This window comes from Protopterus annectens, chromosome 1.part1, assembly GCF_019279795.1.
Source record: "Protopterus annectens isolate FY-2018-M chromosome 1.part1, PAN1.0, whole genome shotgun sequence".
Classification (NCBI taxonomy): Eukaryota; Metazoa; Chordata; order Ceratodontiformes; family Protopteridae; genus Protopterus; species Protopterus annectens.
This window is the reverse complement of record NC_056726.1, coordinates 717,343,005-717,357,073: the sequence shown is the minus strand read 5'-3', so window position 1 is coordinate 717,357,073 and position 14,069 is coordinate 717,343,005.

Here is a 14,069-nt window from a genome sequence, read left to right as displayed (position 1 = left end):
ATGTACCTTACCAAACACCTGCAGCAACTGGAAAGACTCCAAAAGTACCTCACCAAGAGGATCAAAGGGCTCAAACAAATGCCATATGCTGCCCGGTTAAAGAAACTCCAGCTCTACTCAGTGGCATACCGCCTGCTCAGAGGCAATCTGTGCCTGATGTATAAAGCCATGTCCAACCCGGAATTAATGGACATGCTGCACCTCAGAAAATCCAAATCCCATCAAGCTATGCGCTCGAGAGACTTGAACCTCAGCACTGAAATAAATAGGACATGCTGGACGGACAGATTCATGACCCAGAGGCTCCCTTCACTCTGGAATAAAATCCCAGTCCAGGTTAGGCAGAGTCCCTCATTGACTCTCTTCAAGAGGAATCTTGAGTGGATGGGAGATCGTAGATTTACCCCGGGTATCACTTCTGTGTCACTGTTAGACAGAGGCGCAGTATACTAACCTCGAAAAAGGGCATAGCAAAATAAATTTAAAATGGGTGGTGAAAGCCAAACACACTCTGGCTAGGCTTGTAAATGGGCAGATAGCCTAGTATGAACCTATGAACCTATGAACCTATATCCTAGCAGAAACTGTGTGGAGGAGAGGTATTTGCACAGTTAAAAAGGAGATAAACTGAACATGGATGCATCTCTCCAATACTTCAAATATTGGAACAAGACAAAGAGGAAGATGAGTAGTAGTTGGAAAGTTCTGTGGACGTGTCCTCTTATGGAGTGCCATGATGAAGGATGACTCCCAGCATTTAGAGTTGCTTGAAATTATTTGAGATGTAAAGCACTGAATGTTTGGATAGAAGGTAGAGATAAGATTCTTGTTTAATTTAAAGACTAAACTATATTGCTACTGAAGATCTTAAGGTCTTTAGTCTGTACTTTTTTGTTGATCAAAAAAGTATTGTTTCTTACTAAACATAAAAGATGATATGACTTTGTTCCAGAGTTATTAATATTTAATGAAGGACTGAGTGTTTTTTTTTTCTCATTAATGTATTTCTTCCTTATATGAACTCTTTAGTGAATAAGGAATATAATCTCAGATGATACACAGGACACAGTTTCTGTTATAACTTTTTACATCTGGTGACTATGAAGTTGCTAAGAATACCAAGAAGTGAGCAGTTACATTTTTTTTAAGTTTGACTACTTGTGCATAGAAGTTTAAAGTGTTTCTTGATTAGGAAAGTGCTTGCAGCTTTTGTATTTTAATGTAATTCAAAACTGCAAAGATAGAATCATGATTATTCATTCATTCTTACATAATAAAAGCCATATCTATGCTTTCAAGTTTGAAGATAATGTGCAGATAGAACTACATTTATGACTAGATACTTTGTCAGTTTGAGTAGTAGAGTTATTCAGATTACTGTTATTTGCTACTGAAAGTTCAGCACTGAATGTCCTAGTACAAGTAGTTCCTCATTAAATAAAACACAACCCTATATGCCATATAATAACTTTATAGATGAAAATCTATGCTGAGTATGCAGTTTTATGTTTTAAAGCTCTGTCAAGGGGCTATTTATTAAACAGTCTCCACACTCTCGGTTATGGTTTGAATTTCCCTGGAACCCCATAGTACTCTACAACACCTACTGTGTACCCCAACCCTACAATCTTTTTACAGTTTTCAGATGTAATGAGAACCCTGTAGTTCATGTAATGTGGAGGTGGGACGTAGATTTCCAAGCAAATTGATGTTCAAATAAAGACAATTCACATTATTAAAACACATTAGTCTTTTTTATAGATGCTTAAGCTGTAGTCAGCGCAAAAGCAGACTTTTGCATGAGTTGTTGCATTTTTAAACTTTAGATCACTTAAGTTCCTGTTCCACAGACCTAAGTGCACACATTTTTTCTGTGATCAAGCTGACCGATTCCCTGAGAAGCATAGGATTGGGTCCACTCTTCCTGCCACTGATGCCATCTACCTTCTTGGCCATTTGATTTATGCCCTTTTTGCTAGTCTTATTTTGCTAATCTATAGTGAACAGTACCAACCTGAAATCACAACCTCCCCCTTACATATTCACATGTATGTGGCATCCTGTTAGATCATGTAATACTAGTCTAATACTTCCGCCTTCTGCTTAAGTGTAAACTTCTTAATGAGTATCTCCTTCTTAGTCTCCTCCACGATTATGTTCATTGGGCACGTATGTATCTGGCAGTTGGTGAAGAGGTTAAGGTTGCAAGCTGAAATTCCAATGGTATAGGGTTTGATTCCTCCAGTCGTTGTTTGCCTGGTATATGACCTAGGCCAAGTCTCTTAATCTGATATTGCTCCCAGGTTGCCCCCGAAAAGGGACTGTGTATCCAGTGGGCCTACCTGGTTAATAAATAGGTATTATTATTGTTAAAGTAAGATTCAGGGAAATAATGCAATGCACTTAAACATGTATTGTCACAATTAACATCATGCAGCAATATCAGTGATCTTCTAACCTGCACTTCAGGATAAACATCCATATCCCAGACACATTCTAACAATGCATCTAAAATGCCAACAGACATGTCTTAAATCATCAAAAGCAACTCCCTAATCAATTTACAAGTATAAACATGTTGTCTTCTTTATATCCTTCATTTCACAATATTAATGTCACCTACCATTTATATTCCTTAATGATATGATACAGCTATTAACACAGATGATTAATAGGGTGGCCACAGTGGTGCAGCGGTTAGCGTTGCCACCTCACAGCAAGAGGTTCTCTGGTTCTATCCTCGGCTGGGGTGCCTTCTGTGTGGAGTCTGCATGTCCTCACTGTGGTCGCGTGGGTTTCCTCCAGGTGCTCCGGTTTCCTCCCACATCCCAAAGACATGCTGTTGGTGGATTGGATACTCTAAATTGGCCCTAGGCATGAGTGTGTTTATGTGTGTTCCTTCTGTGGAAGGTTGGGTGCCTGGCTGGCAACTCGACACTGTAAAACTCCACTGCCAATCATGAGTGGACAGGTGATCCACTGTGGCGACCCCTAACCGGGAAAAGCTGAAATAAGAAGAAGATTAACACAGATGATTAATATACATAGGTGTCACTTTTGTGCCTATTACAAAAGAATTTTCTATATTACACTTGTTAGTTTTGAGGGTTTATTTCCTTTTCCTAGTTGTCTTATGAAGGTATCTACCGATTACAATATTTAGTGTCTTTTGAATTATAGTAATATAGGCATTATCCTTCAAGATATTTTTCTCACAGCTTCAGTCATATTTCCTAATAATTTAATATAATGGTATTAACTCAAAATTAAAATCAAATTACATTAATCTGTCTTTTGATAAAAATGAACATTCAGTAACATATGACTATAGGATTCCTATAGGCATTTGATGAAAATCTCTTAATTTTCCTGTATGACATTTTATCAGTTTCTGCTTTTCTGTTCTGCCATGTTCATTTTTCTATGATCAAACTTACCACAATACCCTAAAATTTAGCTTTTCCTCCCATATACTACTGCCACACCATGTCTAGTCCATTTTTATCTGACTTAAGAGATATTTTCTTTCTCTTCCTAATTTCTTTTGTGGAACTTGCAGTAAATTCTCTGAAAATCATTCTGCATGTTTACTATGGCGCATATTGTTGAATGTATCTCATAGGCTCATATGATGATACTAGGCTATTGGCCAGCAGGCCCTTATAAGTCTAGCCAAGAATTTCATCCATGTTCCCACAAAGTCAGCACCTGTTTCCTCTGTCCAGCAAAGACACAGATGGGATCCCAGCAGTGTATTTTCTGTTTCCCATCCATTCGTCCAGGTTCCTCTTAAAAAGGTCTAGAAAGGTACTCTGCTTGACACGGAGAAGGAGTCTATTCTACAGATGGCGGAGCAGCCTTTGGGACACAAATCTATCCTGCCAACAAGTTCTGTTAATGTCACAGATCAGGTTGAAGCCTTGCATGCTGGTTGCATGAGTGGAGTTTGACTTATAGATATGCACCAACTCCATCAAGGCTGGGTTATTAATGTGATAATTAGTGGGGATGCCATTTTCCCCAAAGGGTAAAATGATGCATTTCCTGGTATTCAGTCTGAGGCCATGCGTCTGGCATTAGTCATTAGTTTGGGTAAGGCCTTCTTGGAGGATGCTCACATCACTAGGGGAATTTAAGACAGTGCCCAGCTTGCAGTCATTTGCAAACTTGGTCACAGACCACTGGTTTTGGCTTGTACCTCAGAACAGTATATATCCCAAATAGTATAGGCCCTAAGACTGATCCTTGAGGTACACCACTTGTTACGCGTCTACTATTAGAGGTGGCTTTATGTATTTTGACTGAGTGGGTTCTATCAGTGAGCCATTTAGCTACCCATCTGGTAATATACAGGTTGATGCCTAGCTGGGAGAGTTTACCTATTATGCCCGAGTAGGGATTAGTGCCAAAGGCTTTGGCTAGGTAAAGGTAGGTGGTATACACCATCTTCCCCTCTTCCATGGCTTTGATGACTGTTTTGAAGAAGTCAACCAAGTTTAACAGGCATGACCTCCCTTTGACAAAACCAAACTGTGTGGGGTCAAGCATTTGGAGGTTGCCAATATCCTTGTTTATAAGGTCCATAATAATACATTCCATGGCCTTGCAGATCAGGCTTGTTAGGTTGATGGGCCTATAATTACCTGGGTCAGTGGGTGCAGATGGATGACAGTGGCTGTCCTCCATTCGGCTGGGACAAAGCCAGTGTTCAGGCTTTGGTTGAATAGGGTGTCTAATAGAGCTGAGTGCTCATGCCTGAGTTCATGTAGGATACAGCCAGGGATGTTATCAGGTCCCATGGAGACTGCAATTTTTGCCTTTGAGATGGCATTGAAGACCTATTCCTTGGTGATGAGGGGAGGGGGGCAGGTGCTGGGGATGTCCTGGTTTACTGATGGGAGGGAACAGGGGAGTGAAGTTTTCACTGAACCTGCCTGCCAGCAGGTTGGCTATATCTATGGCGTTTGTGTATGTGATGTTACTGACCACCAGTTCAGAGCAGATTTGGCTGTTACCTTTGAGACTGCGGACTTATGTGAAGAAGGACTTGAGATTGTCCTTAGTGGACGTGGCCAATTTGGACTCAAAGATAGACTTAGAGGATTTCCCCTGTGACCTTATTTGCTTGTTCAGACAAAGGAGAGATTGCTTCCAACATAGCAGCTTTTTCTTCTTGGTCCTGGACAGCAATTTTTTTTCCTTGTGTTATAGAGTTTGTTTATTGCTGCTGTCCACCACAGAGGTTTACTCTTTCTTAAGAAAGATGATTTGGTCCTCTCAGGTATTGTTGAGTCCATACAGCTATGTAGGTGCTCATATAGTTTTCTGGTGTAGGCTTGGACATTAGTGCTTTTTCCAACTGAAGATACAGTGGCTGTGAAGCTGCTTATATCTGCTCTGAGGAGATTGTATTCAGCTTTAGAAAAGTTTTTTTGTTTGACCCTGACAAGGGCGGGTCAGAGGAGATGGTGACTTCAAAAGTGATTGCTTTATGGTCGGATTTTACCAAGGAGGATGGCACTGTAGGGATGCTACTGTGGCTACTTATGTTGGTTAGGACCAGGGCCAGGATATTTTCACCTCTCATAGAGGTGTTGACCAGCTGATTCAATACATTGGCATTGATGGAATCGAGGAATCTCTGGGCATTCATGTTTGGGCTAGAATAGGTCTTCCACTCTATGTTTGGGTAGTTAAAGTCACCCAGGATCAGAGTAGAGGGTTAAATCTTGATGGATTCAAGTAAGTCCAGATAGGTGGAGCGGGCATCCTGAGTCATGGTTGGGAGTCTGTAGCTAGCCTTTATTTGAATAGGTGTTTTGTCAATAGTTAACTGCACTTGGAGTGTCTCCTATGCATCATACTATTTGAACAGCCTGGAGGTGTGAGTGTCTTTGATAAATATTGAAACTCCACCTCCTTTGGCCGTGCAGCCCTCCATTTAGGGTCTGAAAGTATAGCAGGATGAGTAACCTGTAAGGCTTGGGTGCTCTCTGCAGCTTTGAACCAGGTTTCAGTGATTGCAGTGCAGTGCCAGCATCCTCCGGGGCAAGGAATGCTTGCAATGAGTGCAGTTTCATGCTAAGACTCCTAGCATTTAGGAGCATGACCTTTAAATTTCATTTCGAAGAATTTTTCATGTTAGTAATTTTGTGCTCATGACTTTTCCTAAAAAAGCACTATGAGGGAGGCAAGAGCCTTTGCCAGAAGCCTGAAGCCCAGGGAGACAGATGAAGGCCATCTCTGGTAAAGCATTGTGGTCTGTCAGTCATGTCCTCCCAGGCTGTTAGGTATTGGATCCCCTTGGAATGACACCAGAAACTAAGTCAATTGTTAAATTCAAGCATTTTCTGTTTGTATTGAGGCATCCTTCTGGGCGATGGTAGGATACTGCTTAAGGCTAGGGACATACCTGCCTGTGACACATATTCAGTGAGCTCAGTCATGTCTCTCTTCATATAGTCCAGAGAGGTACACCTTAAGTCATTCACACCAGCATGGACGATGACAGAGTCATAATAGTACCTGTTATTAAGAGACTTGAGTGCGTGTGTGATATGGCGGATTCTGGCACCTGACAAGCAGCCTACCATGACTTTCTCCTTGTCTAGCCTGGTGAGGGGCACATCTGTGTGTCTTATTATAGAGTCTCCTGTGACTACTATGTTGGGTTTGTGGCTGGGCCTTAGAGACTGTGAGACACAGATGAGTGTACTATGTGTGAATCTTGGTTCTGTGAATTGTGATGTGCGTGTGTGATTTTGTTTCGGAGGTCTCTTTTGTTTAGGTATGTTTTTGTTGAGAACGTCCGCATATGTAGGAGTGTGTTGTACAGGTGTGGGTGATACTAGAGGTGTGGTGTTCATAGTGCTTGTGCAGACAGCCTTCTCAGTGCCAGATGTACTGGCTTGTGACTGAGACAGCATAGATTCTAGGTTCTTAATGTAATTGCATCTCTCATATATTGTGTTCCTAGGTGGTAGTAGTAGAGGGTTGTCTCTGTACATAAGGCAGTTGCTGCACTGTCTCAGGATGCCCATATCAACCAGACTAGCAGGAGAAACCAAAGGAAATTGTCTGTCAATGGTTGTCAGAATCTGTGGAAGAGAGGTCAGGGATAGTAGAGTGGGTACATTCTAAGGAGAGTACCTGTAGGTGTGAGTAAGGCTGGATAAACTCAATATAGTAGCTGCAAGTGATGACTTCACTTACACAGGAGTGTTGGCAAGGGACAAAATGCAATTGAGATACCTCTCAAAGGGTTAAAACAGCACAGAGACAGTAGTCAATGGACACACAAGCACAAACCAGTACAAATGCAGGGTTTAAATACCACAAAAACAAAAGTAAAATAGAAACATTACAATTGACCAATCAACCCTTGCCTCTGAGCTCTTAGCTCAATACCCTATGCCTGACCAGTTCCATCTAGTTCACTTACTCCCACTAAGTGCAGGCATGCCCCAGGCCAACAAAAGATGGTGTAGCAGGAAACACAGGAATCACACAAACATATCTGGATACAGCAAAACCTGAAACCAGACTATGCTAAAAATATTTAAACTCTGTTTAGGTCGATTTAACACAGGAGAACAGATATACACATAAATATAACAGTAGCAAACAAGAGCAAACTGAATTAAACAAATTAACCAATTAACCAATAAAAAAGCTCAAAACGGAGCCCTGTTCCAGCAACCTTCAATCAGACAAGTTCTAACTGCACACTACTGCCACTAGGGTGCAGGGGAACCCTCTCCAAAAAAGATGGCCCGGATTAGTGCTCAAGTTATACAAACAGAGCTAAATTCAGCTTGGACTACTACTAGGATAAGGCTACAATAATAACAATAAAGACTTGAATCTACAATAACATTCATACCACTGTTACTAATTGTAACAAAAAAAAAAAGAGAGTGCAGTGCCTTTACCCATATCACTTTTCAAAAACCTATCATGCCCTGCAGTAGCAACTTCAGTTCCCAATACTACAGATTCTCTGATCAGCAGACAATGAGAGCAACCTACTTTATAAAGGTGATTCCATATCTTGAGGGAAAGATGCTTTAACTAGACTCAAGTAATTTTAAGTCATCAAATTCATATAGCTCCACTGTAGAAGTATCTGTAATAAAATACTTGAATTTTAACCAAGGATACAGTCACATAAGGTCCATATTTCTATGTGTATCAGATGAGGAAATTAATATTCCAAGCCATGTGATGTTTAGAATTATGACCACAGATTTAAGAGAGCATGGGATTTTACAGTGTTTACAATAATTAAATCATGTGCTAGCCAGCCTTCGTGACATTGTTTGTATTTTTTTTCAGATAGATATCAGTAGAATTTTGATTAATGACTGTTCTAATTGTGAAGGCTGCCAGCCTAGCCAGATAGAATTTTGGAGATAATTCTGTCATCTGTAAATATTAATGTAACAACTCAACACTCTGCTGGCAGAAAGCTGACCAAGTAAAGCATGTTGTGACCCTTTGATTTAAAGTCGGCTCCAGCCGGTCTAGATGAAGACATTCTTTTGATAGTTTTAACCAAGAGTTAAATTGCTAGATTTAAACATGCAAATATATTTGTATTGCTCTGCTTCCTGACCAGCTGCAAGATAACACAAGGAGATGTTAAGAATGTAAATGTAGTTTCTGTTAGCCTGAGAACCCAGGGAAGTGTGAAGAATGATGTGATGGGTACCAGGAATGTGATTTTAAAACCAGAGAGAATCAGAGATTATTAGGCATTTTGTCTTGACCATCCAACTCATAAGCACTCTCTACCTGTATTCTATATACAAGTTATCTTAGATTTGTGTTTTCTCTTAGAAATAGCTAGAAACTAGAAATATTAGACTAAGTGTTTTCATGTGATGTCAGAACTGTACTACTGAATTATTTTAAGCATTTCTCTGTGATCTCTGAACTCTTGACTAACACTGTGTAGTAAGAAGTATTGTCTTGTGTTCTTATTATTTATTATTAAATATTTTAAAACCTTTCAACTGTGGCTGTTTTGTGTGGAGATAAGTTAAGCTCTAAGAGTACATTGCATGTATATAAGGATCCTGTACCAAGTCACTTTAATAAGCCTTGACTGTTTAGTTATACTACCAATTGGATAATAATATTGCACAGTAATAACTGGACACCCTTTGAGGGTCTTTGAGTAGCTGATAAATATTAGCTGGGTGGTGGCAGTGATTTCTACCGTATAGTCTGGGTAAAAGGGGCACAGCTGCAGAACCTGTGCCAGCCTTCCTCAGAAGTATCTGTGTGGTTGTATAAACTCTTATCTCAAAGTGTGTGTGTCAGCTACTTGGGCAGTGACATGAAGCACTGTTTAGACAGAGAGGTTGCTGGAGATTTTAGCTTGCCCAGCTGGCTGAGATCTGGACCCTATAGCTGTGCCAGTGGGGAGTCTTATTGGGGACATAGAGAGCAAGGGAGTGACCAGCCCCAGACTGACTGTGATCTCTGTGTGCTCTTAAGGGAAATTGCACTTTACTGTGTGTATTTGTTATCCTTTCCCCTATATGAGACTCCTCTCACTGGTGTTAGTGGCGAGGAGTGAGGCTCCTTGATTGCTGGGCCAGGACACGGGTATCACACTAATGTTAAGATAAAATGCAGACTCTGGTGCAAAACACCCAGATTGGATTGATGGGAGCAGAGTGACAGGAGAATGGCAGCAACAAACAGAATGTGGAGACAGAGCCTCAGCGAGACAAATTCCAAAAGCAAATACCTAATGATTTTACTTTTCAGGGTCTTTGTCAGGCAACACCTTGTGTACCATGTGCATTTCTGTTTTCTATAGAAGGAGAAAGGCATCTGGCTGCTACAAGTAGTTCACAGGAAAGCTAACAGAAAGATCCATGGGAAGGAACAGGAGGAATAAGGCTAGTGACTAGAGGAGATAGAGGTAATCTCACTCAAGAACAGAGCAAACTAATATATAAATTTATGTCAGTGGTCATTTTGTAGAGGATAGACAGAGGAAGAAAGAGGAGTACAACCAACATATTGTAAGGATTACTTACTCCCTGAATTGCTGAAGACACTTTGTTTTCTCAAAGAATGATGCAGACCCATTGAATTTATTATTGGAATGTGTGGTGAACAAGGAATCCACAGAGGCATTGAAGAGAGCATGAGACAGGTGTAAAAATGGTAAGGGGGAAGTAAAGATGGAGAAGAAGATGAATGTTAAGGCATTTGAAAGTGCAAACTAGATAGGCATATTGCCCTTTATGCCATCATATAAATGTAATGTAGTGTAGATTATCTTGATTAGATGATAATCGCTGTGGAGACTTTTACTCTTTTTGGACTGCAGTAGAGCTAGGGACTATGGTCTTAGAAAATATAACATTACTGATTGCTAAACTATGGATCTAAACTGGTTTATTAATTACTGAAGTCACAAAGAATAGAGAAGAATACTGGGATATAAAATAATCTGCCCCAAACAGTATTTAGCTGCAGGAACACCTTCAAATCATTTTAGCAGTCATCTTCATACTATATCATATGGAAATGGATTACTTAAGAGAGTCTACTAAAGGCAATATATCTGCAAATCCTGAAAATTCTTGCAGTAGAACAGATCTGAGCCAAGTTCTACTCTGTGTACTGAAACACCTGAACCATATACCAAGTTAACCTCAGTAACATTATACTGGATCTGCTTGATCAATATGCAGTAGTCACAAAAATTAAAGAGAACAACAGAAAGATGTTCAACTCTGTTCACAGTCCATGACCTCTAGAGAGGTAGTTTATGAGGCTCACAAAAGCACGTGACTGTGGCATACCCCCTACAACAGTTATTATCTCTGTAGAGTGAATGTCATTCCATGACTTATTCGGTTAAAGAGGAATACTATTCTAGAAAGCAGCATAGACATATTAACAATCCATCCAGATGCCAGAGATACATTCATAACTTGGACATTGCTATACCTATAAAACTTTGCAGCTCATTGAAGAATTAGGTGTCACCCAGCAAATGGAAACAGATATGGTGTATATTAACCGAGACTTAGCTCAGTTTAACAGCTTCCACAATCAATCTGGTTAAGTCTATTATCAAAGGTCAATGTTCTGCTTCTTAGGAAAAACTATCCCATGCCAACAAAAGAAAGGTAGCACTATATATTACCAAGCCAGTGTATATACTCATCAACAGAAGCTCAAATGAAGGCAATGTAATCAAGATCTGCACACATGCAAACACAATTTCTTTGCCGGAGTATTATTAGACTGAAATTGAAGACTAAACGCTGATGAGCATCCTGAATCTACTGGCAATGACACCTAAAGGGATGTCAGTAATGAGGTAACAATGTATCTCATCAGCAATAAGTTATCAACAGTTAACCAACATGTATTCAGGTCCATTAAAAGAAATAAAAAACTTTTGGCCAAGTTAGTCAGTTACAAAATTACCATCATAGGTGAATGCTAGACATTTGGTCTGTTGACTAGTACATGCTATAAGCAGAGACTTACTAAGGGTGAGAATCAAACCCTGTATCTTATGTCTGTGAGGTAAACACCATAGCTATTATGCCAACCAGCAACACCCAAGCTTTGAGAGACAACAGCATGCTTTAGTCACATACCTGATTTATAATAAACATTTAATCTAGTACAACATTCCCCACTTCTAGAAAGATTAATGAAGTGTCTGCACTCCTGTTGTACTACTGTGGTTTGCATTATGTTGTTATCCATGCTGTAGGATGCAAAAACATGCTGTCTGCATCTTTCAGAACAGACTTTAAATGCCTAAGGCATCCATCCTCAGCTACCTGTCTTTTAACGTATAATAGACATCAACATATGCAATGTTTACATTTACTGAAATATGCTGACAGTACAACACTTCTACATAACTGACCACATCCATGCATTAATAGCTGAATTTCAATGTTTTAATTCTTAAACAAGTGGCTGTTCCATATCAGATTGCTATGTACTGAAAAGAAAACTAAGTTTATCATCTTTGAACAAACAAGATGGCAAATTCCTCTCTGAGCTCCATGTCCCAGGTAAAATAACTACTATATGTCTATATGAAATACAGTTTTCTTGTGATATTTTAATAGTTTATAGTTGCAGTGGTCAACAGTCTAGGCAGTTGGTCCCAGGTACATCATTCCTGACATTTTCTCAATAATGGTGCAACATGGTGTTTCTGAGGTCCAGAGAAACCATGTGACCAACCTAAAAAAATTCCCAGTGATTTCTCTAGGTATCTCACTGAACCATTTTCAAAAGTACTGTCTCATACAAGTGAAATAAAAGCAATAGCAATAAAGAACAGTGAAGATATTCATAAACTGGGAGCAAAAACTACTGAACTGGACTCACTGGTGGCACACTATGTCACCATGATTCAAGATGTAAAGGCAGGGTTAGCTTTAGGCCAACTGAACCTATATACTCCAATATGGCCACAAACCCTCAAGGGACCCAGCACCAATAGCCAACCACAGTTATTCACCTAGAAGTAACCATGGATGTACCCTGGTAAAGAAAGATATGGCTGCTTCTTCATTTCTAAGATTTCTGTTCAGTTCCACCAATGATTTGCACAATGAATCACAGACTTTTTGTGGCTTTGCAAGGTACCATGACTTGTTATTTGGATCATGGTGGGTAGAACAAAGTTAAACAATGGAGGGTAAGGTCCACAATAGTATCTAGAGTCAACAGGTGGGTAGCACTGTTATGATCTACAGATGATCTTTAGCATATAGCAGGTAATTTTTTTAAGTTCTGACTACCAACTATTTCCAATTGAACCCATGAGCTAATGTCTTTTTTCATGCAGGCAGTTACAAATAGAAAAAAAAAAACGAAAGTATCAGTGTCCGCTACTAACTTTTGCCTTCCCTGTTGCTCTGCAATCATTATTCACTGCTGCCTGAAGTATAACTAATTAGGCAGTGAAGACTAGGAAGTGGTTTGCAGCAAGTGGATAGTGTTGCTCCTACACTCCAGCCTTGGTTTAAAAGAAGCTGATGTGAGGGAATTGTGTGAATGTTCCCACTTCTGCAGTCTGTCACTCAGTTATCCTGCAGACAGCACTTCATTAATCCTCACCACTCAGCCATTCCCAGCTTTAATGACAAGCTGGTCATAAAACTCAGTACTTATTTCTAAGATGCCACCTCCCTTCTGCCCAGTGTGCCAGTGCCAGTTCTTAGAAAGGGAGAGTTGCTGCTCAGAGATTGGTGAGTCACTGTAATATCCTTAAATACTAACAGGATTTTACTGGTTTGAAGGCAAACCTAGAATTCGGTGGTTCAACAAGTTAAGTCGGTCTGAAAACAAGGTTTTGATAAATAATACAGAAACATGCATAATACAAAATTACATAATACCTCTGTACTGAAAGAAAATGAGGTGATGCAGAATTATTTACACTGTTTTCACAATCATTTGCACAGCCGTTTATTTTTGCATATCTGGTTTTCTGATGGCTTTTAGTCAGTGTGGCAGTGTGTTTCCTATAAGGATAATTATTTGTGCACATTGTTTGACTGAATGAGCTCACAAAGAAGAACGTTGTGTAAGTTGAACACTAGCCTCCATCTTTCGGTGCATTCCAAGTTTCTCCCATGCTTTGTATTTTCACTTTCTAATTTTCTGTATTCACCATAGTTCATTTTAGGAACATCTGTATTTGTTTGCTGCTATGGTGGTAACTCAAGTAATTTTTATTTGTATGCTCTTACATTACAATGTGTTCACTGGTCTGGCAAGCAACTAGATATGAATGCCTTTCAAGTCTATCTGATTCTGCATTGTGTGAAGCAAGCTCAGATACTTTAATGGGGTTTTGAGTCTTAAAAAAGTCCAAGTTCCTCACATTTCCACACTGAATTCAGTGTAAGATGTTGTTTTATACCAATATCCATGGTGAATACTACCAAATTAAATTAATTCATTAAAACTTCATCATATTAAGTGTCAGGTAACACATTATAACCATTCTATGAGCTTCCTTGTTGAAGTTTTTCACAATATGCCAACAAGTTTTCCACATT